At 39.1% G+C, this 27,510-nt stretch overlaps 2 protein-coding genes across 2 annotated transcripts in view; one reads left to right on the top strand and one right to left on the bottom strand.

Annotated features, from left to right (window-relative positions):
* LOC117987489 (15-hydroxyprostaglandin dehydrogenase [NAD(+)]-like) overlaps window positions 1-27,510 on the top strand; it is a 385,473-nt gene that overhangs the window by 305,412 nt on the left and 52,551 nt on the right. The gene's annotated exons all lie outside the window — the stretch shown is intronic.
* LOC117987677 (monocarboxylate transporter 9-like) overlaps window positions 22,132-27,510 on the bottom strand; it is a 120,535-nt gene continuing 115,156 nt past the window's right edge. Inside the window, exon 7 of the transcript XR_011237452.1 lies at window positions 22,132-22,145. The gene's annotated coding sequence lies outside the window, so the exon portion shown is untranslated. The remainder of the gene's footprint in view (window positions 22,146-27,510) is intronic.

Here is a 27,510-nt window from a genome sequence, read left to right as displayed (position 1 = left end):
ATTATGACTTTTCTCTTCTCTTATATTTTATTCTCCTACTAACAACCCGCCTCGGCTTCGTACGGGTAGCTTATTTCGTAGGGATCTCTATTTTTTTGAAAATATGCCTATGTCACTAATAATGTAGCTTTCTACAGGTGAAAGAATTTTTAAAAATCAGTTCAGTACCCGTAGTACAAGATTTTACGTCTCACCAAACCAAACCAAATTCGAGAGTCGAAATACTTCCGCGTTACAGTAAACTGGATCTTAAATGCCTTGTTTTAAAGCTCAAGTTTGTCTACACTTCTACAGCCAGCGCTCCAAGCGGAAACATTGCGAAATTAAAATCAGTGGCATTGAATATTTGACTTCAATTCAAGGCTGTTTAGGTCCATTTTACTGTAACGCGAAGGTATTTCGACTCTCGAATTTGGTTTGGTTTGGTGAGACGTAAAATCTTGTACTACGGGTACAGTAGTTCGAGTTCCAGAGATTATAGTTCCTACCAACAAACTTTACCTTAACCCCAAATTTATCCCTCAGATAAAAGTTATTTGACGATTGAAAAATCAGCCCTTAGTATTGATAATAATTGCATTTGGACCATATTATTATAATTTTATTAATAGAAACATGGGCGTGTTGTGAACTAAGCTAATAATACCCGACAGTCGGGAGGTGCTTCGCTCGAGAGCACTCCCACTCGAATAGCGTCGAAGCCTCATTTAGTAAGATTTCATTATCATTCACGATATTATCCATTTACATACCTATATTTTGTATAGCTAATGTGTTTCCTGCGTCGCGGAATACTACAAACGTGTGGATTTTAGCTGCCACAGGAATTAATACATTGTAAAATATACAATATTTTGGTTTGTAACTAAAACAAATCGTATGTAAAACACTCATGAAGCTACTTCGCTAAGGACTATCAGGCGGAAGCAGCCACGTCATACATCACACGTCGCATCCGCGCCGCCCGCCCTTATCGCCGCCCACACGAGCTAATGTGTTCACTGCGCCGCGGAATACTACAAACGTGTGGATTTTAACTGCCACAGAAATGAATACCTACATTATAGCAGTGCTCTACTGTATACTCTATTGTGGTTTATGACGGTTTATGACTGAAATAAATCGTACTTATTAAATAAAAAATAAAAACACCATGTCATGCCAAAAAGTGAACTAAAAGTAATTTTATTCATATTTGAAAACGAAACGATGTGGGAGGAACAGCGAAATAATCTATGGCACTAACTATATTAGGATCTCATTTATCATGTTACTAGCTTTTGCCCGCGACTTCGTCCGGGTGGACTACTGTAAAATGTGACCCAAGGCTCTTGCACAATTACTAGCACATAAATAAGGTTACACGCTATAGGATAAAGCACGTTTAGAATCAACATCTTTCTTATTTTGGGCCTCCATTACCACACTACACAAATATAAACCCCTGTTTTACCCATTTTTATCTATATAGATATCAAACATGCTATACATCCCAAAAGAGCAGTGCGTAAAAACCAATGATCCTATAGTACGCGACAGGTCGAGATAGCAATCGGGGTGAGGACCCCCGCTAACCCGGTGCGGGATACCGTAGGTGACGTGCGGGTGTGCGGGCCGTTCCCCCGTCTCATACCCCGACTGCCGACTCGATTTGTGGCGTATTATACGTATGATGTACATCATAGTAGGTAGGTAGGTATATGTGTCTCTCCGTAACCAGCAGAGCTTAGTAAATGCATTGAAATAGTCAAAGTAAGCTATAAATACACAGGAACCCGGGAGAGCTTTGGTACCTTTGACGCAGAGAATTTCATTTCCGCACCCGAAACTGCCAAAAGAAACTGAGATACGTGCGGAGTCGAATCGGTATCGCATAGATCCTGTCAGGAAATAATGTTGGTGCCTCATTAGTTACCTGCACGGCTTTAATTATGTATTTCATGCTTATTTCCACACGTTATTTTCAATAAAAAAGTACTTACACTTGTAAAACATATTGTGATAAGTTTTCAATTTAATTTAAAAGGTGAGGCGTTTCGAATCGGCACAAAACATAACTGTCATTTGGTATTGTACACCTCTTCCAGTGTACTTTTATATATCCATGTCGGCGTTAGACAGGGTATCAAAGAGTGGAGTTGCTTATTACAAGCTCCATACATCATGGTGACGGATTACTCTAATATGAAAGAAAAGGTTTTTCGTACTTGGAAATAGCGTATCGTTATTTTAACGGGTCTCGAAAAGATATTCGAAGCTTCTCTTTTTTTTGTATTTTGTGTCCACTGACATCTCCAAAAGCTTTATTGGGAAAGGTAAAATAAAGACAATTATACAATCTTTGCAATAATTTTAGATTTGGAAGTTTTTTTTTTTTGATAATTTAATTGCGATATTATAAATAACTAGCTGCCCCGGCGAACTTCGTACCGCCTAACAGTCGATTCTTTTTTAGGCCTTTTTTTTAATTTTTCTCTCCGTAAGAACCATCCTCGTACTTCAAGGAATATTATAAAAAAAAGTATTAGCGAAATCGGTTCAGCTGTTCTCGAGATTTGCGATCAGCAACACATTCAGCGATTCATTTTTATATATTATAGAGATTAGATCTCGATATTATCGAGTTATTCTTACTATTATAATGTTTAAATTGCGAAACAAAACAACGAAAGTAATCTTAAAATAGGTACTGTTTATAAACAACAAACAAAATAATAGCTGACGAAGCAGCCGACCCAAAGATAAAATTCAAATTATTTTTAAAAACATAATATTATCAAAGCTAAGCGAAAATAACGCAAAAAGTTAAAACTCTCAAATTCAGTAAACATGTATGTTTAGGCTTATGATAGCAGACGGAATTTTCAAAAATCCCGAATAATTTAAAAAGTTCTATATTTTGCAAAAGTTCACGATATGTATGTTGCAAATGAAACATCTGACTGACGCTAGAGTTCAACGTACGTTGCGTAAGTTGGCCACTCGGAGTCAATACCGCGCCGTAGGTGGAGCTTTGACCCAAGTTTTGCACGCTATAAATTGCGGGTTTGAAAAATACTAAATCACTAAAACTACGAAACGAGACAAATCCTTATTGGTATTGGATTGTGTTTAGGTAGTATAACTATAACGCTAAGTTTTTGCTAGCGTTCTGGTTACACCCTGTATACAGATTAGTATGGAGGTTGTATGAGAGAATAAGCGATAATAATTTAGCCTTCACAATACGGCCACCGTCTAGCCTGACTCTTATTATCGGATTTCCATTCTGTTACCAGTTACTAACTCCCACCCAAAACAAATGGATAAATTATGATAAATATATTTGGTCCATCAGTGAGGGTCTAGATAACTTATTACTTATCTATACACACGCTTTAAGTAGGTATATATGACTTACTTTCTATAAAATAGGTGACTTTATGATGTTTTAGGAGTTCCTCCTAATAAATCAAAAGCTTTCGTCACTAGTACAATTGCGAATTGTCAAGTTTTTTGGGCACATCACAAGGAAGAGTGGTACCATCGAACACCTCGAACACCTTTGACGACCTCCCTGGCGCAGTGATAAGCGCTGTGGTCTTATTAGGGGGAGGTCCTGGGTTCGATTCCTGGCGAGGATTTGGAATTTTATAATTTCTAAATTTCTGGTCTGGTCTGGTGGGAGGCTTCGGTCGTGGACCCTACCGGCAAAGCCGTGCCGCCAAGCGGTCTAGCGTTCCGGTACGATGCCGCGTAGAAACCAAAGGGGCATGGGTTTATTAAAAACTGCCATACCTACCCCTTCCAGGTTAGCCCGCTTTCATCTTAGACAGCATCGTCACTTACCACCAGATGAGATTGCAGTCAAGGGCTAACTTGTATCTGAATAAAAAATAAATAAAAAAAAACTCGAGGTCGAGTGGAGGGCACACGTCCATGTGGTCGTCCCCCAACTAGATGGACGGACTTTATCCGCTCCGCAACGAACACGCCTGTCTCCGTGTGTGCATGTAATGCCACCAACAGAAGTCGCTGGAGGGAGATCGCACGAGCAGCAGTGAAGAACTCATAGCCACGATCACTTTGTCAAGATTGAACGATTGAGAAGAAGAGAAAGAAGCTTCAGCTCGCGACTTCGTCTGCGTGGACTACTCAAATTTTCGTAAATCCTTTCTTAGCGGATGCTTACGCAATAAAAGCTATTTGTATGCTAAATTTCAGCCCGATCCGTCCAGTGAGTTAAGCCGTGCGTTGATAGATCAGCCAGCTATTTTTTTATATAAGTACATGCATGAGTACCTAATGATGGCGTTTATAAATCAGCCAGCTATTTTTTTATATAAGTACATGCATGAGTACCTAATGATGGCGTTTATAAATCAGCCAGCTATTTTTTTTATATATATTATTAAGTACATACATGAGTACCTAATGATGGCGTCGAAAGTGGAATGAGATAGAGGCCTCAGATGTATGTGACTTTTCATTCCCTCGGAACAAAGATAAACCCAAATAGGCCATTATATTGTACTTCGTAAAGCCATTCGTCTACGAGCGCGGTACAAAAGTCCTTAAAACACGCGTAATTCACAGTAATCTCGCCGCTTAATATGTGTCCCGTGCACTGATAAGCGGAGTGTTATCACCACAGAATTCAGAAGTATAGAAATTCTAGCTGAGCCAGCACGGCTTTACTCGGGTGGGATTTCTGAAAATTATTTCTTAGTTGTCGCGTCTAAAAATCAAGGAGTAGGCAGTGTTGCTCGGTTGTTAAACTATACGATGTTGTACGATTTTGTCTGGTGGGAGGCTTCGGTCGTGGCTAGTTACCACCCTACCGGCAAAGCCGTGGCGCCAAGCGATCTAGTGTTCCGGTACCCCTTCCAGGTTAGCCATTCGCTTCCATCTTAGACTGCATCATCACTCAACACCAGGTGAGATTGTAGTCAAAGGCCATCTTGTATATGAGTAAAATAAAATAGATATAATAAAATTTATAATATGGAGTATAGGAGCGTGAGATTCAATTTACGTTGATATAGATAGATGCTAAAGGGAGATGCTTTAATATCCGCCGATGATATTTTGAGAAACTCATTTATGCCATTTCTATTACTTAAAACTTTAAGTTCTGTGATCAGTTGGGGATCACTTTGTATTCCGCGTGTGTTCTGCGATAAAACGGAATGCCTAGGATTTTATCTATTTTTTTTTTCTTAGATTACCTAAGTATTTTGTTACAGATGGTTGGATAGATTACAGAATTAAATTATTACTTGACTTAAATGATATAAATCAATGCTATGGAATCAATAAACCAGCCTTTAACTTCGAAGCTAATGCCCGACACACACGAGTAGATATATAGACCAGAGGGGAAGCTTCATACTAGCGGCTGGCTGTAGGTTCACTCACTCTAGCGCAGCTCACGCACACCACGACGTGTCACGGACGTTCCGTTTGCTGCCGTTTGCCATCGAACTGGGCGTCAACGAACAAACGGAGCGTCCGTGACACGTCGTGGTGTACGTGAGCTAGTGTGAAGCTTCCCCTCTGTACCCGTAGTACAAGATTTTACGTCTCACCAAACGAAACCAAATTCGAGAGTCGAAATATTTCCGCGTTACAGTAAAATGGACCTAAACAGCCTTGAATTGAAGTCAAATATTCAATGCCACTGATTTTAATTTCGCAATGTTTCCGCTTGGAGCGCTGGCTGTAGAAGTGTAGACAAACTTGAGCTTTAAAACAAGGCATTTAAGATCCAGTTTACTGTAACGCGGAAGTATTTCGACTCTCGAATTTGGTTTGGTTTGGTGAGACGTAAAATCTTGTACTACGGGTACTGGTCTATAATATCTACTCGTGTGCCCGATATGCATTTGACGACCTCCCTGGCGCTGTGGTAATCACTGTGGTCTTATTAGTAGAAGGTCCCGGGTACGATTCCTGGCAGGGGTTTGGAATTTCCAAATTTCTGGTCTGGTCTGGTGGGAGGCTTTAGCCGTGGCTAGTTACCACCCTAGCGGCAAAGGCGTGCCGCCAAGCGATTTAGCGTTCCGGTACAATGCCGTGTAGAAAAACTAAAGTTTAATAAAAACTGCCATACCTAGCGCTTACCACAGCGTCATGGAGGTCGTTAAATTATGAATTTTATTTAATTTTAGTCAATTGTAGAAACCAAAGGGGTATGGGTTTAATAAAAACTGCCATACTCCTTCCAGGTTAGCCCGCTATCATCTTAGACTGCATCATCACTTACCACCAGATGAGATTGCAGTCAAGGGCTAACTTGTATCTGAATAAAAAAAATAAAAAAAAATCGTTATATGTATAGAAACAGTCCAGTTAAGTAGGTACAGTTTTATCTTAAAGTATAGAAGAAATTATTTGAATTTCCAACTTAATGTTAGAACGAAAATTTTATTACGCGACAGACCACAGCGTTTGGAATAATTCCGTGAATTTCTGTAGTACAATATTAGCTGAATTTTGGTAGTGGTGAAATTCCGATAACTGACCACTTTTCGACCACGCGATACTTGCAGTGTGGAAGAAACTCGATTAACTGCTAACAACGTTGCAGAATTGAGGCTCATCCTACTAATATTGTAGTTTATAAGTAGATGATGGAATCAGGTTTTCAAACATTCCGTGGAAACTCTTAAGTTTCCCAGGATAAAAAGTAGCCTTTATCACTCTCCAAGTCTTTGACTATATTCATACATAAATATTTATTTCGTAATTTTTGCAATTCCTTGATTGTCTGTAGTGTAATATTAGCTAAATTCTGGTGCTCTGGTTAAATTCTGATGATAGCCCATTTTTCGACCGCGCGATTCTTGCAGTGCGGATATTCGATCAGTTTCTAACATTGTTATATCAGTTGAGGCTCATGTTATTGATATTATAAATGCAAAAGTAGCCACATTTGTTTGATGGTTTGTTCTTTAATCACGCTTCATCAGAGCTACAAATTGACGTAATTTTTTCTAGATTATAGTTAAAGAAGTAGAGATTGACATAAAACAATTTAAAATCCGGAAAATTAAAGGTTTATTTTGGGATTTTCAAGAAAAAACAAAATCCACGCGGACGATGTTTTGTCTTTTATAAATAAAAAACCACTAAGTGGTCTGGATTCCTAAGCTCTTTGTAAATTGAACAAATTATAAATACTATCCGTCCCGGCTTACTCACGTGAATCACTCACGGTAGTTTAAACGCTAAATTGAACAAATTATTTAGAAATTGAAAACCCCTCTCATTGTTAGATCAAAATTTTTGCAATTCTGTGAATTCCTGTAGCAGATATTAGCTGAATTCTGGCGCTCTGGCGAAATTCCGATAATTGCCCACTTCCCGACCGCGCGATACTTGCGGCGGAAACTCGATCATTTGCTAACTACGTTACAGGAACTGAGGTTCATTGTAACATTGAGCTTATGAGAAAGTATGTACTACCGACTTTGTCAAAAAAATTATATGTCAAGGTTTCCTGACACGATATATTGGCTTAACTCTCTATTGTAAACACCTTGTCTTCAGTGGCGTGCACAGACTTCGAAGCCAGGGTAGCCATTAGGAACCTGTTTACTGGCAGGTCATAATGAAAAATATGCATTGAGTTATTACAACTGGGGTAAGCAGTGCATTTATGCCTCTATGACCTGCACGCCACTGCTTGTCTTCCCATATTCATACAAATAAACTATTTCATTTCATTCATTTCATAGTGTACTGTTTCTAATAAACTAACAATCTCGAAATATTAAAAATGTTTTTTTTTAAATTTGCATGTAATTAAGCAGGATGATTTTAATGTATTTTGAAAGAGGTCCAAAAAGGCTTCTATCTATATAATTTACAGATTTTTATTGACGCATTTATCGACCCGCTACGAATGAAAAAAATAAGAAAGAAAGAGAAAACGTTTTTTCCTTAAATTGTGCCACACATCATAATATGTCATAACTAAGATTGCTATCTCGACCTGTCGCGTACTATATATATATTACTAGATGATGTCCGCGTGGATTTGGGTTTTTGAAAATCCCGTGGGAACTCTTTCATATTCCGGGATAAAAAGTAGCCTATGTCCTTCCCCGGGATGCAAGCTATATCTGTACCAAATTTCATCAAAATCGGTTGAACGGTTGAGCCATGAAAAGCTTGCAGACAGACAGACAGACAGACACACATTCGCATTTATAATATTAGTATGGATGGATGTAATAAAAAATGGCTTCTATCAGAAAAAAGTCTGAATAAAAACACAAAATAAAAGCCAACGCCATCACATAAACACGTACTTAAGTGTTTTAAAAGCGTGTTGAATAAATCAGTGCGAGCGTCAATAATATATGAAATATTCCGTTTTTCACTCCATCAAGGCAATGTATTCGTCATAAAAGTCGAAATGTTATCTGTGCATCTCGCGCCCTCGTGGAATATTAAACGGCCTATCTGAGGGGACGACGGGAAGGCAAAGAATTCCCTTCCACATGAATTACGTATAACTTTCAGTTCTCAGTTCGGCCCAAGAAGGTTTTATATGCATGTTGCAGTCAAAAATAGGTGCTTCAACATAAATAACAGCCAAAGTACTTTTGACTACAAAGATTAAGAAAAATTTTGGATCCTTTGGATCCGATCGAATGGAAGGAGTTGGTACTGGGGTGCCCCGGCCCAAAGGTGAGACTTGAGAGCTGCAGTACTCCATATGTTGGCGGACTTGCGCTTTATAGAGAAGGAGCATGTATGTACCTAGCAAACTTGGACAATTGTTTAGTTAACCAGTAGGGCGATTGTCTAAAACCTGCATCAATCATTATTACAATCTCAATCGTTCTGATTGGCTGAATTTGTGCGATTCTTGTTGCAACAATGCATTGTGGCCAATAGTGAGCGAGCATTAACCAATCAGAGATGATTGCGATCGTGACATTGTAGCTGTCAAACAACCGCGGTAGAGCCACTGGGTAAACCTAGGTTTACTTCTTCTAGTATTACCCGTGCTTTAAATACCATACGTATGAATACGAATGTAGCATATCTATGTTTTTCTCCAAAAGTCTAGGTATTCTATTAAAAAAAAGCTTTTCAAAATATCTAAGAAAGGTAGAATAGCAAAGCCATTAAACGGTTTCACGTACAGGCTAGAATCTAGATGTAGTCTAGCTACCGAATAGCTTTTCCTATTTCCGGGAAAATACAAGCGCAGTGCGATCGAGTTTTTACGTTTTTCCCTCGAAATTTTGTTTTTGCAACGCTCAGGTATACGTAGGGAGAGATTTTCTTTATAAAATAACCAGGTTCTACAGTTTTGTCTCACTGGAAGCCAGCTAGCTAATTACCACCTAATAAGCGAAATTGTACTGTTACTACTTTCTACTTACTTATTATTTAATGATAATAATGATTTATTATTATTTATTTACATGTTTTAATTACTGCAGATTTTTTTTTATTTTTTCGTTATATACAGGCTGTAGCCAGAACGCTAGCAAAAACTTAGCGTTATTGTTATACTACCTAAACACAATTCAATACCAATAACCATTTGCCTCGTTCTGTAGTTTTAGTGATTTTGTATTTTTCAAACCCGCAATGTATAGCGTGATAAATTCGGGTCAATGCCCCGCCTACGACGCAGTATTGACTCCGAGTGGCCTACAGAACGTTCGTTGACCTCTCGCGTCAGTCAGATGTTTTATTTGCAATACATCGTGAAATTTTACAAAATATAGGATTTTTTGAATTTGAAAACCTCGGACATATCAAAAAGGGCCCAGCAGCAAGCTAGGTCATATTATCCCAAAAAACTTTGAGTTCTCACGGGATTTTTTAAAACCTAAATGCACACGAAGTCATGGGCACCAGCTAGTAATATTAAAAGTTCCACACCAACAGTGTAATGAAGTCGGGTACAGTAAAATTTTAAGAGAGCATTGAATTTCCTATTTAGAATTTCAGAGCATTTCCGTTTTAGAAGCACAAACAGAGACTCTAAACGCGTTTAGATAACTGGCTAGTTTTATTTCAGTAAATGTAACGCTTATAGCTCTAAACCATTTCCTCAATTGATTTTGTTCCTATCTGACTAAATAGAGGATAAAATTGTACTTAGACCTCAATACAAATAAGAGTTCACTATAATATTTACGATTTTTTACTACCTCCCTGGCGCTGTGGTAAGCACTGTGGTCTTATTAGTGGGAGATCCCGAGTTCGACTCCTTGCAGAGGGGAGAGCGTCGTTAAGAGCGGCAGGGCGTTGCCACGTCCTTTTTTACTAGGGTACCATAAAAATAACTTTAATGCTACGTAAAATCGGTAATTTTCAAAATCACTCACGTGGTTCCGACCGAATCAAATTAACCCGATATGGGTTAACAAAGGAAAGTTGCGTGTTTGTATACTTCATAAATTGAGTTTCAACGTAATTAAAGCTAGCAACTTTTCACTTAATTCCGTGTTATACCTACGCGTTCTCGTAAACTGGTTTAAAACACGTTGCGGGGCGTGTTTTGTTTCAAATTAGCGATCCCACCGTGAACAAAACAAACTGTTAGCTTTTGTCTTTATATCACCTGTTGTTTCTGCTTTCCTGGTACTTTTTTCTTTTTTGATCTGGTTGGAGGCTTCGGCTGTGGCTAGTTACCACCGTACCGGTAAAGCCGTGCCGAAAGCCACCATGATCAAAACTTCATAGTCGCTGATCGTTCCTCCCTGTGTTGGAGACAATACGCAGATAAACTTTCAGATTTATAAAATAACGAAAGTCTGGCATGTGCTGGCTCTTAGTCCAATAGGATTAAAGTCGAACTAGAGGAACAATAATAATGTAGATAGACATCTGCAGAACTTGTACAATAACAGTTCCATTATACGCCATTATAATAAAGTTTAAACATTTAATGCCATAACTATTAGAATTGAGTTGGAATTATGCGAGGCTTATTCGTAGTGCGCTCCTAACAAACGTATAGTACGCGACAGGTCGAGATGGCAATCGGGGTGGGGACGGCTAAGCCTTGCTGTTCAGTTTGCACGGCGTATTTGTCACAGAGAATTCTACCTCAAGAGTATGCATCTAAATATATAAAAGGTTAAGATGATTGACTGACTGACTGAATGGTCTATCAACGCACAGTTCAAACTACTGGACAGATCGGGCTGAAATTTGGCATGCAGGTTTTGCACGTAAACAAAATCGTAAAATGTTGGCGTTGGACAGGGGAAAATGCTTTGTTGTGATTGGTGGACTCAAAAGTCACGTAATCAAGACAATGTGCAAAATGAGGGTACCGTACGGGCGTGGGCCGACTTATGCTAAGCAACTGCCTAAGCTTGGCGATCGGGGGTGTCCGCCTATTAGGCATCTATAGGTGGTGGTCTGTGATTTATCTATTTTTTATTTCTATATATATATAAAAGGAAAAGGTGACTGACTGACTGACTGACTGACTGATCTATCAACGTACAGCTCAAACTACTGGACGGATCGGGCTGAAATTTGGCATGCAGATAGCTATTATAACGTAGGCAACCGCTAAGAAAGGATTTTTCTTTAAATTGAACCCCAAAATAGGGGTTTGAAATTTGTGTAGTCCACGCGGACGAAGTTGCGAGTATAAACTATATACTTAGTTGTAAATATAAAATTTTTAGTGATAAGGTTTTTTCCTACATGTAAAAAAACTTACTATTTATTTTTATGGAACTCTGGCAAACCACAAGTTTCTAGGACGTAGAATTACATCGATTTTGATTAGTTCGTATACAAATGAGGACTAAACTACGTTTGTGTGGTGCGAGTGACGGAGCGACTGCCGTTAAGGGAGTCGTTATACCACTTTGCGCTATCAGATTTAATCAGCACTCCACTATACTACTATGGCGCTACTATAATGGTACGGCTCCACTGTCAGGATACGACAAATAATCTAAATATATAAAAGGTAAAGATGACTGACTGACTGACTGACTGAATGGTCTATCAACGCACAGCTCAAACTACTGGACAGATCGGGCTAAAATTTGGCATGCAGATAGCTATTATGACGTAGGCAACCGCTAAGAAAGGATTTTTCTTTAAATTCAACCCCTAAAAGGGTTTAAAATTTGTGTAGTCCAAGCGGACGAAGTCGCGAGCATACGCTAGTTCGTGATATAGTGAATTAATGTGGTCGGCGGCAATGGTGTCGTTCACATTCGCCCTAACCTGAATGGCGACCGAATTGATGACCTCCCTGGCGCAGTGGTAAGCACTGTGGTCTTATTAGTGGGAGGTCCCGGGTTCGATTCCTGGCAGGGGTTTGGAATTTTAAAATATTTTCTAAATTTCTGGTCTGGTCTGGTGGGAGGCTTCGGCCGTGGCTAGTTACCACCAGCTGTAATTAGACCAGCCAGCCAGCAAGGGATAATGCAGTCTATGATGAAACGCGCTTGCCTAAAAAATGCCATTCATCCTTGACTTGAAAGTCATCCCCGAATCCCGATAGTGGATTCGTACCATATCGGAGCTATAACACTAAAACTGTCGTAACTCTCTCTCGAAGGGTCAAACGACTTAAAGAGAATGGTTGTTAATTATGAAACAACTGCCGTTCTGTAATTAAAGTAGAAAATTAGTCACTTATGTAGTTTTCAGGGTGCAAAGTCAAAGTCAAGTCAAATGATTTATTCAAAATAGGTAATAAATTACTCTTTTTAGTGGTCAGATGTTGGATTTGTAAGATATAGGGGTGATAATTAATACGTATTTAAAACTAAAGCTACGAGGGTTCCAAACGCGCCCAGGTCTGAGAAGAGCCCACAACAAACTCAGCCGGGTATTCTTTTTATTATCACCACTTTACAAAATTATTGAAACTTATTATGACTATCACAAAGCCATAACCTATTACTAAGCCTCCACTGTCCGTTCCTCTGTTTGTCCGTCCGTCCGTCTGTCTGTCAGCGAGCTGAATAGGTCTCATTTGTAGAGCGTTCTCTTATACTCTTGTACGTTTTTAATTTTCTGTCTCACTCATCACCGAGCGGAAATTTTATACCGCAAGATATATGGACATAACATGTCTATGGTACAGTGTGTTCTTTTAACTGGGACGATATGGGGAAATCCAAAATTATAGGATACTAGCTGACGCCCGCGACTTCGTTAGCGTAGAGTTAGGGTTTAAAAAATCCCGTGGGAACTCTATGATTTTCCAGGATAAAAAGTATGTCTACTAAGTCCTAATGTCACTCTCCAGGTCTTCAGCTATATCCATGCAAAATATCACGTCAATCCGTTCCTCCGTTGCGACGTGATTCAAGGACGAACCAACAAACCAATAAACCAACAAGCAAATACACTTTCGCATTTATAATATGGGTAGTGATAGAAGGAAACTGTCTTAGGAACAGTTAGGATATTTTGTGAAAACAATTTTGGTATAGTCAAGTTCTGGTCAAGCGTGAGTTGTCCATTAAAATAAATGAAATTGACTACATTTTTTTAATGCTGATCGACTCAGTTTCATGTGAGGAACATTTCATTGTAAAGATAGAAAAAAATTGGGGCAGCAGAACTTGGTCAAATTTAAATAAATGTTATTTTCAAAACACACTGTATAATGTCATTGAATAAAACCCACAAGGCCCTCAACTCAAGTTTAGTACAAACTGTACGCCAATCGACTGGCCTTTGAGCAATCAATCGTTACCTACCAGTACGCTTAGTACGAGATTTTATGTCTCACCAACGTTGATAGCATTCGAGTGTCGAAACACAATGCCGTCAAAGTAAAATGGACCTAAAGTGCCTTGAATTAAAGTCAAAAATGCAATGCCACTGATTTTAATTTGGCAACGATTCCGCTTGGAGCGCTTGCTGTAGACGTGTAGACAAACTTGAGCTACAAGGCTGTTAAGATCCAGTTTACTATAACGCGGGACACTCGAATACTATTAACGTTTGGTGAGACGTAAAATCTTATACTAAGCGTACAGGAACACAGTAGACTTTGTATCACCCTTGGTTGCCCAGCGTCACACGGTGAGACCAAACCTCAATTGAATTGAAGCCTCTATTGTAGATCAATGGCATAAAGCGATCGTTACACTCCTAGTATAAGTCCCGCAAATTGCTAATACGCGTGGTAATTTATAGTGACGTCAGCAATTGACTGAAGTTACGAGCTGATGGTATATTTTTACTTATATATACGTCAAATGACATCATTTTGACGTCATTTCGATGTTAATAAGACATGGTTCCAGCGCAATAGGAATCTTTTTTTTTATTACTACAGTCCAAGAGCCTATTGCTCTGTCTATACGGCTTTCTGGAACCTCTGTATATATTATCTCTAGCTGATGCTCGCAACTTCATCCGCGTGAATTTAGGTTTTTGTAAATCCCGTGGGAGCTCTTTGATTTTCCGGGATAAAAAGTAGCCTAAGTTACTCTCCAGGTCTTTGACTATACCCATACAAAAAATCACGTAGATCCGTTGCTCCGTTGCAACGTGATTGAAGGACAAACCAACAAACAAACACACTTTCGCATTTATAATAGGGGTACTGTACCCGTAGTACAAGATTTTACGTCTCACCAAACGAAACCAAATTCGAGAGTCGAAATACTTCCGTGTTACAGTAAAATGGACCTAAACAGCCTTGAATTGAAGTCAAATATTCAATGCCACTGATTTTAATTTCGCAATGTTTCCGCTTGGAGCGCTGGCTATAGAAGTGTAGACAAACTTGAGCTTTAAAACAAGGCTTTTAAGATCCAGTTTACTGTAACGCGGAAGTATTTCGACTCTCGAATTTGGTTTGGTTTGGTGAGACGCAAAATCTTGTACTACGGGTACTGATATCCTTTCTCTGTGGTTGAATGTTTAGATATTTCTTTTGAGTCCGTAAACAACGTAAAAAATACTATAAAAACCCCGTATTATTCTTCCTTTCAAGACACAAGCCATGTTTATTCTTGCGTAAACGCAAAATTGCCTTTAGTTTTTGAGTTAAGTGCCCTCATATAAAAGATACTAAACGTTAAGTACCCACCCAGTTAAATTATATTTATTAAGTCCTTGTTTAACCAGCAAAAACCTTTTGTCTGGCGGGTTTGATACATTGATCTATAAATTTCTAGATACCCAGAAAATAAGCCAAAATCACATAAGTTTGGTCCTACTCCTATCACTTAAAAGTCCACAGCGCTCAGCACTGCGCCAGGGAGGTCGTCGCACACGTCGACGTGCACTCTTCGAAGACTGACTTTGTTGTGGGCTCTTCACAGACCTGGGCGCGTTTGGAACCCTCGTAGCTTTAGTTTTAAGTTTACTGAATTCATTATCACCATTAAGTATATCACTAATGTGGCTAATTCCGTTGTACACAATCTCTAAACTAAACTAAAATGGCACGTCTAAATCTATTGCTATCCCTTTCATAATGTTGCTTGCGGAAAAGGATAGCACTAGATTTAGACCTGTTAATTTAATTTAGTTTAGAGATTGTGTACAAGAGAATCGGTCCAATTATCTTACTAATTCAACAAGTGACAATAAAAAAGTGTACATCATCATCATCATCATCAACCAATAGACGTCCACTGCTGGACATAAATCTCTTGTAGGGACTTCCACACGCGACGGTCTTGCGCTGCCTGAATCCAGCGGCTCCCTGCGACTTGTCTCATGTCGTCCGTCATAGTGGGAGATCTTCCAACGCTGCGTCTTCCGGTGCGAGGTCGTCGTTCCAGAACCTTGGAACCCCAAAGTCTATCGTTAACGTTACATATTTTGAATAAATGCTCTTTAGCATCATAAAACACTATTGGGCAGTTTTCTAAAGAACTGTATATCTATGATTTTTTATGTCATAGTGTTTAAGACATTTTTGCCTCGGGAAATTCTATTTTATGCTAAGAAAATTACAAGATAAGCATTTTGATGAGTTAAAGCGGGGAAAATCATTTAAGCGATCGGCTCCTGCGGGGAGGCTTTTAGGGAGAGGTTAATATTAAATTGACTGAGCAAAAATACAATTGTGCTTCCAATGGTATTACACTTACTGCCGCACTCAGAGTCGCTTAATCGTTACTTAAGTACTGTAACCATCACGTTGACCAAGGGTGGATTGGCAGCCTTTACACACCTTTAAAAGATTTTATGGAGAACTCTCAGACATGCAGGTTTCCGTACAATGTTTCCTTCACCATTATAGCAAGTGATATTTCATTCATACATCATCATCATGATCAACCCATCGCCGGCTCACTACAGAGCACGGGTCTCATCAAGGTTTTGGCTACCACGCTGGCCATGTGCGGATGGTAGACTTCACACACCTTTGAGAACATTATGCAGAACTCTCAGGTATGCAGGTTTCCTTACGATGTTTTCCTTCACCGTTAAAGCAAGTGATATTCATACGGGACCCTAAAAATAAGGAATTCCGACAAGGTTTAAAAAGGCCTAAATCCACACAGTTGAATTTCCGGGGGAAAAATCTAGTACGACTATAATGATGCTATCTATGCTCTTACTTTTCAGCCTTTCGTTGAGCCATTGAGCCGACCGCATTTAATTAAATGGGGATTTGCCCCTGCCCCCCCCCCCCCTATACTGATGCAGTCATTATTACCACCAGCTAGAGATGGGCATTATTTAAGTATATACTCTTGTGATTTTTCACAGAAAGTGATTTTCATTTTTTGCACATATACCTAATAGAATTGTTTGATAATTTTTCAAAGAAAGTGATTTTTATTTTTTGCACTTATTCACAATCATTTGCTACATTCATTTATTAATGTTTTTCTATTTCTTTCACGAAGCGCCGCGAATATTCTCGCTCACACACTCTTTAGCGCCTTAACTCGAGCCGATGACCATGCGCGAAGTTAAAAAAATATTAACAGAAATTAATTCTCAAAGTTTTCCTAGTGACTTTTTACAGGCTACTTTAAGTAAGGAATATAAGTACTGTAGCTATTCCTAGAAAGGAGACTCCTAAATGAGAAGATCCGTAGGAGAACTAAAGTAACCGACATAGCTCAACGGGTTGCGAAGATGAAGTGGCAATGGGCAGGGCACATAGTTCGTAAAACTGATATACGTTGGAGTCCCTAGGTACTGAAATGGCAACCTCGCACCGGAAGACGCAGCGTAGGGAGACCCCCCACTAGGTGGACGGACGACATCAGACGAGTCGCAGGGAGCCGCTGGATTCAGGCGGCGCAAGACCGTGGCGTGTGGAAGTCCTTACAAGAGATCTATGTCCAGCACAGCAGTGGACGTCTATCGGTTGATGATGATGATGATGAGGTAGCTATACTGTTGTCTATGACAAGGTTCGTCACGTGATTTTTCACATGCTACTTCCCTGTGAAATTCTCCATCTCTATCACCAACGAATTTTTCATTAGAGCTTTAATATTCTGACTCTTAATTAAAACCCATCCCATTTTAGTTGCTTAATGATAGCTAAGTTTTAATTAAAATCTATCTTAGCTCCCAATTATTACTCTTTCTATAGTGATTTGATATTTTTAGGGTTCTGTACCCAAATGATGCCAACAGGACATAATCAAAGCCAAAGTCAAATACTTAATTCATTCAAAATCTATACTAATCTATACTAATAAATAAAATTGAAGTGTCTGTTTGTAATTTCGAAATAACTACGTCATATTAAGCTCATATGGTTATTTGAACTGTACCATAACTGAATCAAACGTTTTTAAAATTTTTATCTGTCTTTTTGAATGGGCTTTTGTATGTGGAATAAATATGGAATAATCTTCCGAACGGCTGAACTTATTTTGACGGGACTTTCACAGACAAGTAAAGGATTAACCAGGGAGTAACATAAATACTTAAAAGTACCTACTTAAAAGTAAGTTATTAAAAAGACTTTTAAAAAGGAGGACTTATGCTTTTCTACCTATGTAAACCAAAATCTCCGCAATTACTAAACCGATTTGCGTTGTTTCTTAGAGAAACTTTGCAACATTGTTCCTCAACATGGGACCTTTTATTTCGGGTTGTGCCACACATGACATACTTTATTCCGGCGCTTCTTCTACTTGAGGTCTTTGACTTTAATACTCAAGTATTAGAGGCGCCGGGATAACCTAACCAGGTCTAGCTGGTAATGTGTGGTACAGCCTTAAAAAATAAACGTTTTTCTTTCTTTCTTTCTTTCTTTCATCAATCCTGATGCTGCCGGGGATCTGATCACCTAAACTGATGGAATTTAGATGCCTACGTGATAACAGCTATCTGTGTGCCAAATTTCAGCCCGATCCGTCCATTAGTTTGAGCTGTGCGTTGATAGATCAATCAGTCTGAACTTTGTCCGCGTGGACTACACAAATTTCAAACCCCTTTTTCACCCCCTTAGGGGTGGAATTTTCAAAAATCCTTTCTTAGCGGATGCCTACGTCATAATAGCTATCTGCATGCTAAATTTCAGCCCGATCCGTCCAGTAGTTTGAGCTGTGCGTTGATAGATCAGTCAGTCAGTCAATCCTTTTATATATTTAGATATTGACTCATTTTGATGAACGTTATTTGAACCAATATCAAGACTGTGTCAAGGATGCTAAAAGCAATTGATCCACAATACATAAGCACGCCTATATGATCTGAGTAGGCACTAGAGGCTATATAGAGGCCGTGTAGAGGCAGTGAGTGATACCGGTATTCAATCGGCCATTCGGCTCATTAGTGGCTAATTCATTGGCGCTATTAGATTGCCCCGCGGCTAATGAGCTCCGTTATACATTGACCAATTAACTGATTCAATCGGCTCATTATGGGACGTGCTTTATCTGCACTGCTGATCTATGTCTGCTGTTAGAAGCTAATACCCCCCCCCCCCTTGCCCCCTGCTTCGCTCAGCGGAAATTTCTGAAAATACTGAAATACGTATTACTTCTTTATCATTAAAGCAAGTGATATTTAATGGCTTAAAACGCTCATTACTCCGAGAGGTGCAAGCCCAGGATTGAACCTGGCGAATACGAAGTGAAAGTACCCACAGGATATCACCGGTTATAAACGTACTTATTAAAGGAAAATATCATGACATAACCAGAGAATTTTTCATAATGTTCTCAAAGGTGTGAAGTTTGCCAATCCGCACTTGGCCAGCGTGGTAGAAGAGACCTGTGCTCTGTAATGAGCCGGCGATGGGTTGGCCATGAAGACTGATATCGGCTAATGTTGACTAATACTAACTAATAATCGCCTTTCCCCTCCAATTAAGCGTAAAGCTTGTGCTAAAAGTAGGTACGACAATAGTGCAACGGGTGGGATTTGAACCGGCGACGCTTCGGTCGGGACGTGCTTTATCTGGACTGGTGATCTATGTCTGCCGTTAGAAGCTAATATCCGACCCGTCCCTGCTTCGCTCAGCTGAAATTTCTGAATATCTTTTGGGGATAGAACTTGTCTGTCGGCTTTGGCCGTGGCTAGTTACCACCCTACCGGCAGAGCCGTGCCGCCAAGCGATTTAGCGTTCCGGTACGATGCCGTGTAGAAACCAAACGGGGATGGGTTTATTAAAAACTGCCATACCCCTTCCAGGTTAACCCGCTTCCATCTTAGACTGTATCATCACTTATCACCAGGTGAGATTGCAGTCCTGAGTCAAGGGCTAACTTTTATCTGAATTGAAAAAAAAAACCAAAAATCTTGAAAAACGTATTATTTTCTTCTTTTTAACTGAAAGACCAATCACCAGTTTTTACTTATTTATAGTTTTAAAAAATCAGTCAAGTGTGAGCCGGATTTGCACACGAAGTGTTCCGTACCATCGTACAAGAAATAACACTTTTTCTTTTATTTTTATGGTAGCTATCTTGAAAGTTTTATTATTTGTTGTCATAGCGGCAATAAAAATACACATTCTGTGATAATTTTAAATCTCTAACTAATACGGTTCACGAGATACAGCCCGCTGACAGACAGACCGATGGACGGACGGACAGCGGAGTCTTCGTAGTCTTCGCGTACGGAATCCTGAATACGACGAATTTACAATGCCCATGAAAAAATAGCATACAAGTATACTGTCGCATTTATAACATTAGTATTGAATCTATGGCCATAGAGCAGGCCTTAGTGACAGAAAGGTCGACATTACTGGAAATTGCAGGCTGTCATACTGTCAGTTTCCGTAGACTGTGGACTAGTCTCTACGGAACGTTTTCAGTCCCCAGTGGTGATTTGGTCACGGAGGTCAGGCGTGACCCGCACGCGAGATACATACGGTATCCGTGACACGTGACCCGTGACACGTGACCCGCTCATGTGAGACGAAATCACGTATTCTTTCAGAATTGCCGCATACGACCTCGACCTATCTACTGTCCTATCTTTACTAGCGAATGCTCGTGACTCCGTCCTCGTGGATTTAGCTTTTCAAAAATCCATAGGAACTCCGATTTTCCGATTCAAAAGTACCCTATGTCACTCTCCGTGTCTTTAAGTATACCCAAGCATAAGTATGGGTACGTTACGTCGGTCCGTTGCTCCGTTGCAACCTGATTTCTGGATATCCAGCTAGTATTTACATATTAATGGACTCGACGCCGACTAATTATAGTCGGTATCGACAATATTATGGTAGGTAACTTTCATCTCTCTCGAGTGATCTAAATTTTTAATTTAAGATTGCAAAGTGGTTACGAACTATGAAGGTGGGTCTACGCTAGCCGAACCGAGCACGAGCCGAGCACGAGCCGAACACAATTCGTCTAGTGTGGACCGACTTACAAGCCTCAAACGAGCGCGCTGCGAGCATTTCGTTCGTGCTCGGCTGCGTTCCGCCTGTTATCGGTTTTTTGACGAACACAAAGGGATTTGCTTCGCGCTCGCAGTGATCGAGGACAGTGATCGTTGTAGGTTCGTTGTAAGTCCATATTTGACGCCGCGAACGACGAAGCCGTGAACTGCTCCGCCTGTGCTTCGCTTGTGCTCGGTTAGACGTAGACGTAGCGTAGCTCTAGCTAGCGTAGCTAGACTAGCGTAGACCCACCTTTAGAATATAATATAACATCATGCTACGTGCTACGAAATATATGCTACGTGCTACACGCTATATGCTACGTTATTTCTTTGTTATTCGATGTCTGCACTTCAGTCATCCGAGTTCTATCCGTCATCCGTGACAATACAAGCGATTATATCTACGACAGATGTCATAAGCTCCAATACAAAATAAAAAACCGGCCAAGTGCGAGTCAGGCTCGTGCAATGAGGGTTCCGTACTACAGTCGTATTTTTTCGCCATTTTGCACGATAATTCAAAAACTATGATGCATAAAAATAAATAAAAATCTACTTATATTTATGTATACATTTATGTAATACTTATGTTTACGTAAGTATTACATAAATGTAGGTGTTTCAAATAACTTTTATTTAAGTATTTACTACTCACCTCCTTTCCATTTTTGTTGTACCTATTCTTCTCCCTTTACAACCTCTCTTACTGCCACAGGTCACTGATAGAGATATCTATAAGGCAAGAAAGAAAGAACGAAAGACATAATATCATTTATATAATATCAATATGTCTATAGACATAAATGGTCTATAGACTCCCTGTCCACTTCTTAGCTATTTCTCTTTATTACTGTTGCAATTTTTCAATACGAATAAAAGAATGTTTATGTGGCAACCCTAACCCGGTTAAGAGCGCGCGGCAGATATAAAACAGACGCAACTGCTATTATGTGGCTCTTACTGTAATGATGTTCCTAATGTGAGAACTAAAATGTTCCGACTTGTGACACAATAACATATGAGTGTACTTTAAAAATAAAACATATTATTTGTGCTATGTTTTTGTAATAGCTGATATTCGTGACTTCGTCCGCGTGGATTTAGGTTTTGATAATTCCGTTACAAACTTTTTGATAATCCCGTTACAAACTTTTTGATAATCCCGTTACAAACTTTTTGATTTTCCGGGATTTTAGGTCTCTAACTATATCCATGCAAAAAAATTGTCCATTTGTTTACTCTGTTGCGATGTGATTGAAGGACGAACCAATTAACCAAGAAACAAACACACTTTCCCATTTATAATATGAGTAGTAGTTACTATGCATAAAAATAAATAAAAATCAGTTTTAGAATGCACAGGTGAAGACCTTTCATATGATACCCCACTTGATATAGTTATCTTACTTCGAAAATTGAAAATACTAACTATTATTTCATGACCACAATTTTTTTGTGTGATGTAACCCTAAATTCACGGTTTTCAGATTTACCCCTAATTTCTGCTATAAGACCTACCTACCTGCCAAATTTCATGATTCTAGGTCAACGGGAAGTAGGTTTCTTGACAGACAGACAACAAAGTGATCCTATAAGGATTTCGTTTTTCCTTTTGAGGTACGGAACCCTAAAAAATAGACTGTAAGCGTAATCGAATTTGCATAGAAATTTAATTCTGTAAATGAACTGACTGAATTGTAGGTACGACAATTTATAGTGCAACGGGTGGGGTTTGAACCGCCGACCTTTCGGATTTCACTCCGCTCCATAGCCGTTGAGCTATCGAGGCTCTAATCCAAACCCAAGACCACAAAAAACACCCCCATATAACGTTTATCTCAATATGTGGAACATGGTTTAAATATGAGACAACATATATTACCATACGGAGCTTACTGCCTATTCTATAACTAATCCAATTTGCATAGAAATTGAATTCTGTAAATGAACTGACTTGGATACATACATATTTTGATAACATACTCGTGTTTTGTATTCATCTGGATATTGTGGCTTAGCTAAAGACTAGCTTATGCTCGCGACTTCGTCCGCGTGGGCTACATAAATTTCAAACCCACATTTAACCCACTTATGGGTGGAATTTTGAAAAATCCTTTCTTAGTCCTACCTACTCTTTACAAATAACACACCTTCCTTTCATGTCTCTAGGACCAACGGTTTTGGCTGTGAGTTGATGTAATAAGTTAGTCAGTCAGTCAGGACTTTGAATTTTATATATATGGGACATCTAACCCATGTGACTATCTTGTTCGGCTCCGGATCATGAGGTCCTGGGTTCGAGTCCTGGGTCGGACCCAAAAATCGAGTTTCTCTTTCTAGATGATAACAAACTATATATACTATATGATGCTACTTTAGTCTGCGGATTTTTGTTTTTGTTAAATTGTGTAAACGGAAAGTAATTCAACTTAACTGTTGACTTTTCTAAATAGATTTAGAGACTCCATTTCCTTTAAGATCTTTGTCACTTACTATCAGGTGAGAACGAAACCAAGAATTTGTTATAAAAAAGTCAAGTAACAAAGTAAAGAAACATCTACTTACAGTGTAATTCAGCTGATATTGGTCCGGTCCGCTCCAATCCGCCTGATACCGGTTATTACCGCCCCGCACCGGTCGCAAGCGGATATGAAGTTAACACTTGACGCGCGGGTAGAATTTTAAAGAAAAGACTTTATTTTGCTTCACAAATATTACTTTTCTTGATATTTCTAGTTTATACACGAAGTGTGAGTGCAGTTGGTGATGAGAAAACTAAAACTATAGCAAAACCTATTATCTGGACGTCTTAAATCATTTTATCTAGGTAATCAATAAAATATCTGTCTCTGTCAGACACCCTTAACGTTTAATAAATTGTTAAGGTTTAGGGGTATCTAGGGGGTAGGGGGTTGTCACGATAGTAAGTACCTGGCAATGCATGACGTGAATTCTAATACTATTCCGAAGAAAATAGGAAAAAATACACTTACAGGTTGTTATCTCCCAAAGCTACCATGATGCAGACTTCATAGTCGCGGATTGTTCCTCTATCAGCCGTACATTCGAGTCGCTAATCGTTACTTAAGATTGAGTTAAAACGAGACAGATTTATGTGAAAGATATAGCTCTGTCTCGTTTTAACTAAACTTAAGTAACGATTAAGCGTCTCTGCATAGATTAATTATTGGTCTCGCTCATGCGTCTCTGAGTGCTGCTGTATGTGTTTTGGACAAAACGAAAAGAAACTTTCAGCTTTTATAAAATGACGAAGGTCTGGCGCTCGCAAACTCTCTTTATAACTTTTTATGATTGTATTCGTCAAACAGATAGTAGATGATATAATTAGAATAATATGATATTTTAATTTAAATCCGGCTTTATTAATTTAAAATTATAATTAAAAACAAGCCTAGGCTCTTCAGAAATGAGGAAATAGGTTTAGTTGAGTGTCATCACGTATGCCTCGTACCAGGAGAGCAGGTATGTAGGGAGCATCGTTATAATTAGCAACTTTCTGTCGTCTAACAACCTCCGTATTGTTTCGACGTTGTAATGTAAACACAGAACTGAATAGAACACTCGTGTAATAATGAAAAGAGTTTTTATATATTTCGATTCAGTTAAATTCCAAAAGTACCTACCTCCCCTGTTTTTTCACCAAAACTTAAATAAACTAATTAAAATGAATGTAGAATTAATACAGAATTTCATGTCCAAAAAGTAAAAATCTTCCATTTCGTCAAGTCAGCAAAAACTTTTTTGGCGAAAAATGTAATTTTCATGAACAAGCCGAACAATCACGATCATTTCTTTTGTTTAAGCACAATTTGAGGATTTCCACTGTTGCGAATTAAGGAATTTTGTTAAGCACTTCAATTTTGCGTAAAAGTCGATGCTTTTTGACTTCTAGGGTTTTTAACCAACATTATATTATTATGATGTAACCACAAATTCACGGTTTTCAGATTTTTCCCTAAATATCTGCTATAAGACCTACCTACTTGCCAAATTTCGTGACTCTAGGTCAACGGGACCCTGTAGGTTTGTTGACTGACCGACGGCAGTCAGACAAGACACACAACAAAGTGATCATAATATAAGGGTTCCGTTTTTCCTTTTGAGATACGGAAACCTAAAAACAATGAAAGTGGTTGTTTTTCAATACAGTTTTGAACTTAACTTATTTTGAATTTGCTGCCACTCCTATTTCATCTCACGAAATATAATTCTATCGTTTTTAATTTAACAAATCCCGCAGCTTGCTCTCTTTATGTCGCGTCGCCCCAAAATTGAAAATTGGACGAGTAGAAATTAAATTTTTGCGAAAAGCCGGCGGTCGTCCGACTTCCTTTGTTTAACGCGTTTTAGCGCAATTTGAATACGATTCTGTTGCGAACAATGAAATTTCATTATGACGACTTGCAGGCCTAGTGATGATAGATAGCTCTTCAATTTGTAAGGAAGAGGATCTGGAGGTTCCATGTTCAAGTCTCTCCTTTATAATTTACTAGAGCTGGCCCGCCCCGGCTTCGCTCGGGTGACATACAGATCATACTTATCTTCTATAATATAAAAATGAATCACTAAATGTGTTGCTCATCGCAAATCTCGAAAACAGCTGAACCGATTTCTCTAATTCTTTTTTTATAATATTCCTTGAAGTACGAGGATGGTTCTTACGGAGCGAAAAATTTTAAAAATTTGAATCGACTGTTAGGCGGAACGAAGTTCGTCAGGGCAGCTAGTTTAAAATATAAATATAACTAGTATGGATATAACTATATAGATTCTAAATATTGAAGTACAATAAATCAATTCGAGTCGAGTCGAGTCGAGCAATCGCATCAATTTATTGAAGTGTTATGGGAGTTCCTCACCCGTCGTTATTGCTTTCTCAGCATGGGGTTAATCTTGTAGGGCTCGGGCCCTTTACATTATTGAATGCTATTCGAGCTTCGCGGTATTTTTACACGAGTGCCATCCTATTGTCCAACGTGAATAAGCCTGTTGAATAATTAGGGACCACTAAACTCGAACATTATTCGAACTGATATTAAAGAGACTCGAGGCTTTGCCAGCAAAAAAATCGGTCCAGTGCGAGTCGGACTCGCACAGGAGGGTTCCGTACCATCGTACAAGAAATAACACTTTTTAATATATTTTTATTTACGTTGCAGCAATTTTGAAATTTTTAATACTTATTGTTAAAGCAGCAATAGAATTCATACATATTCTGTGAAAATGTCAGGTCTCTACTTATTATGGTTCAGGAGACATAGCCCGCTGACAGACAGACTGACGGACAAACGAACGGACAGTGGAGTCTTAGTGATAGGGTAGAAATAGAATAGAAAAGTGGTAGGTATGTATTTCCGAACCTCATACAAAGCCGAACACAATATCAAATTTATTTGGTTTATCTAATCAATAATCATCATCATCAAAACCCATAGCCGGCCCAGTACTGAGTACGGGTCTCCTCTAGAATGAGAAGGGCTTAGGCCATGGTCTGCCACGCTGGCCCAATGCGCGGCATAATTTACACACCTTTGAGCACATTATTGAGAACTCTCAGGCATTACAGATTCCCGTGATGTTCACCGTTACAGCAAATGATAGTTAATTGTTTAAAACGCACATAATTCCGAAAAGATAAAAGTGCGTGCCCAGGATAGAACCCCCGACCTCCCGAGTAGGAGATCGACATTTTAACCACTAGGCTATCACGGTTATTCCCGGTTCTTTTATATCCCTAGTACGAGTTGTGTTCCCACCTCAATGTCGATTCTTGACGTATCTGAATGAGAAAGGTAGGTCTTTCAGAGGCCTTTGACAAAGGAATGTCGATTGGGCCGGGTCCCTTCACGGATTTATCAAATACCATTGTATCCTCTGTACCCTATATAGGGACCCGTTTCACGTGAACCTGTGGTGTGGTATGCTTAATATAGATATTTTGTGGAAAGGCGAATTTATACAGGGTGTCACCAGAACGCTGGCAAAAACTTAGCGTTATTGTTATACTACCTAAACACAATCCAATATCAATAAATATTTGCCTCATAGTGATTAAGTATTATTCAAACCCGCAATGTATAGCGTGTAAACCTCAGGTGAATGCCCCACCTACGACGCGGCATTGACTCCGAGTGGCCTTCTTATGCATGACGACACGCACGATTACAAATGATGATCAAGTTTTTATAATAATAATAAAATATATAATAATAATCATCTTTATTTCAGATATTACATCGATTTTGTTAGTAATAAAATGAATTGCTAATGACTATGTTAGTAAGTAGGCTCTTTTATGAACCATTTTATTTGTCTAGGAATGTACCACCCATGAGACACTGAGAGTGCATGTGCAAACCAACCCAGTGTCTCATAAATGGATTATCTAGTTTTTCAGATAAAGTTTTCAGAATACCGTTGGAACTACCTCGGATTCTGCTCATCACTGAAGCTGCTCTTTTTTTCATGATTGCATAAAAATCGTCGGTATGAGCCTCCACAAACATCAGCGACGCGCTGCAGCACCTCGGCAGCCCCATCAGCACTCTGAATCTATTGTTGTATGTATATGACACCCACAGGTTACACGTTTTTTTTATGTATGTTCCCCGATTACTCGAAGACGCCTGGACCGATTTTGAAAATTATTTTTTTGTTTGAAAGGGTATACTTCAAAGTTGGTCCCATTTAAATTTGGTGAAGATCTGATGAACA

Source organism: Maniola hyperantus, chromosome 13, assembly GCF_902806685.2.
Source record: "Maniola hyperantus chromosome 13, iAphHyp1.2, whole genome shotgun sequence".
Taxonomy (NCBI): Eukaryota; Metazoa; Arthropoda; class Insecta; order Lepidoptera; family Nymphalidae; genus Maniola; species Maniola hyperantus.
Note: the sequence above shows the minus strand (reverse complement) of the source record. Positions and strands in the feature narration are given on the sequence as shown.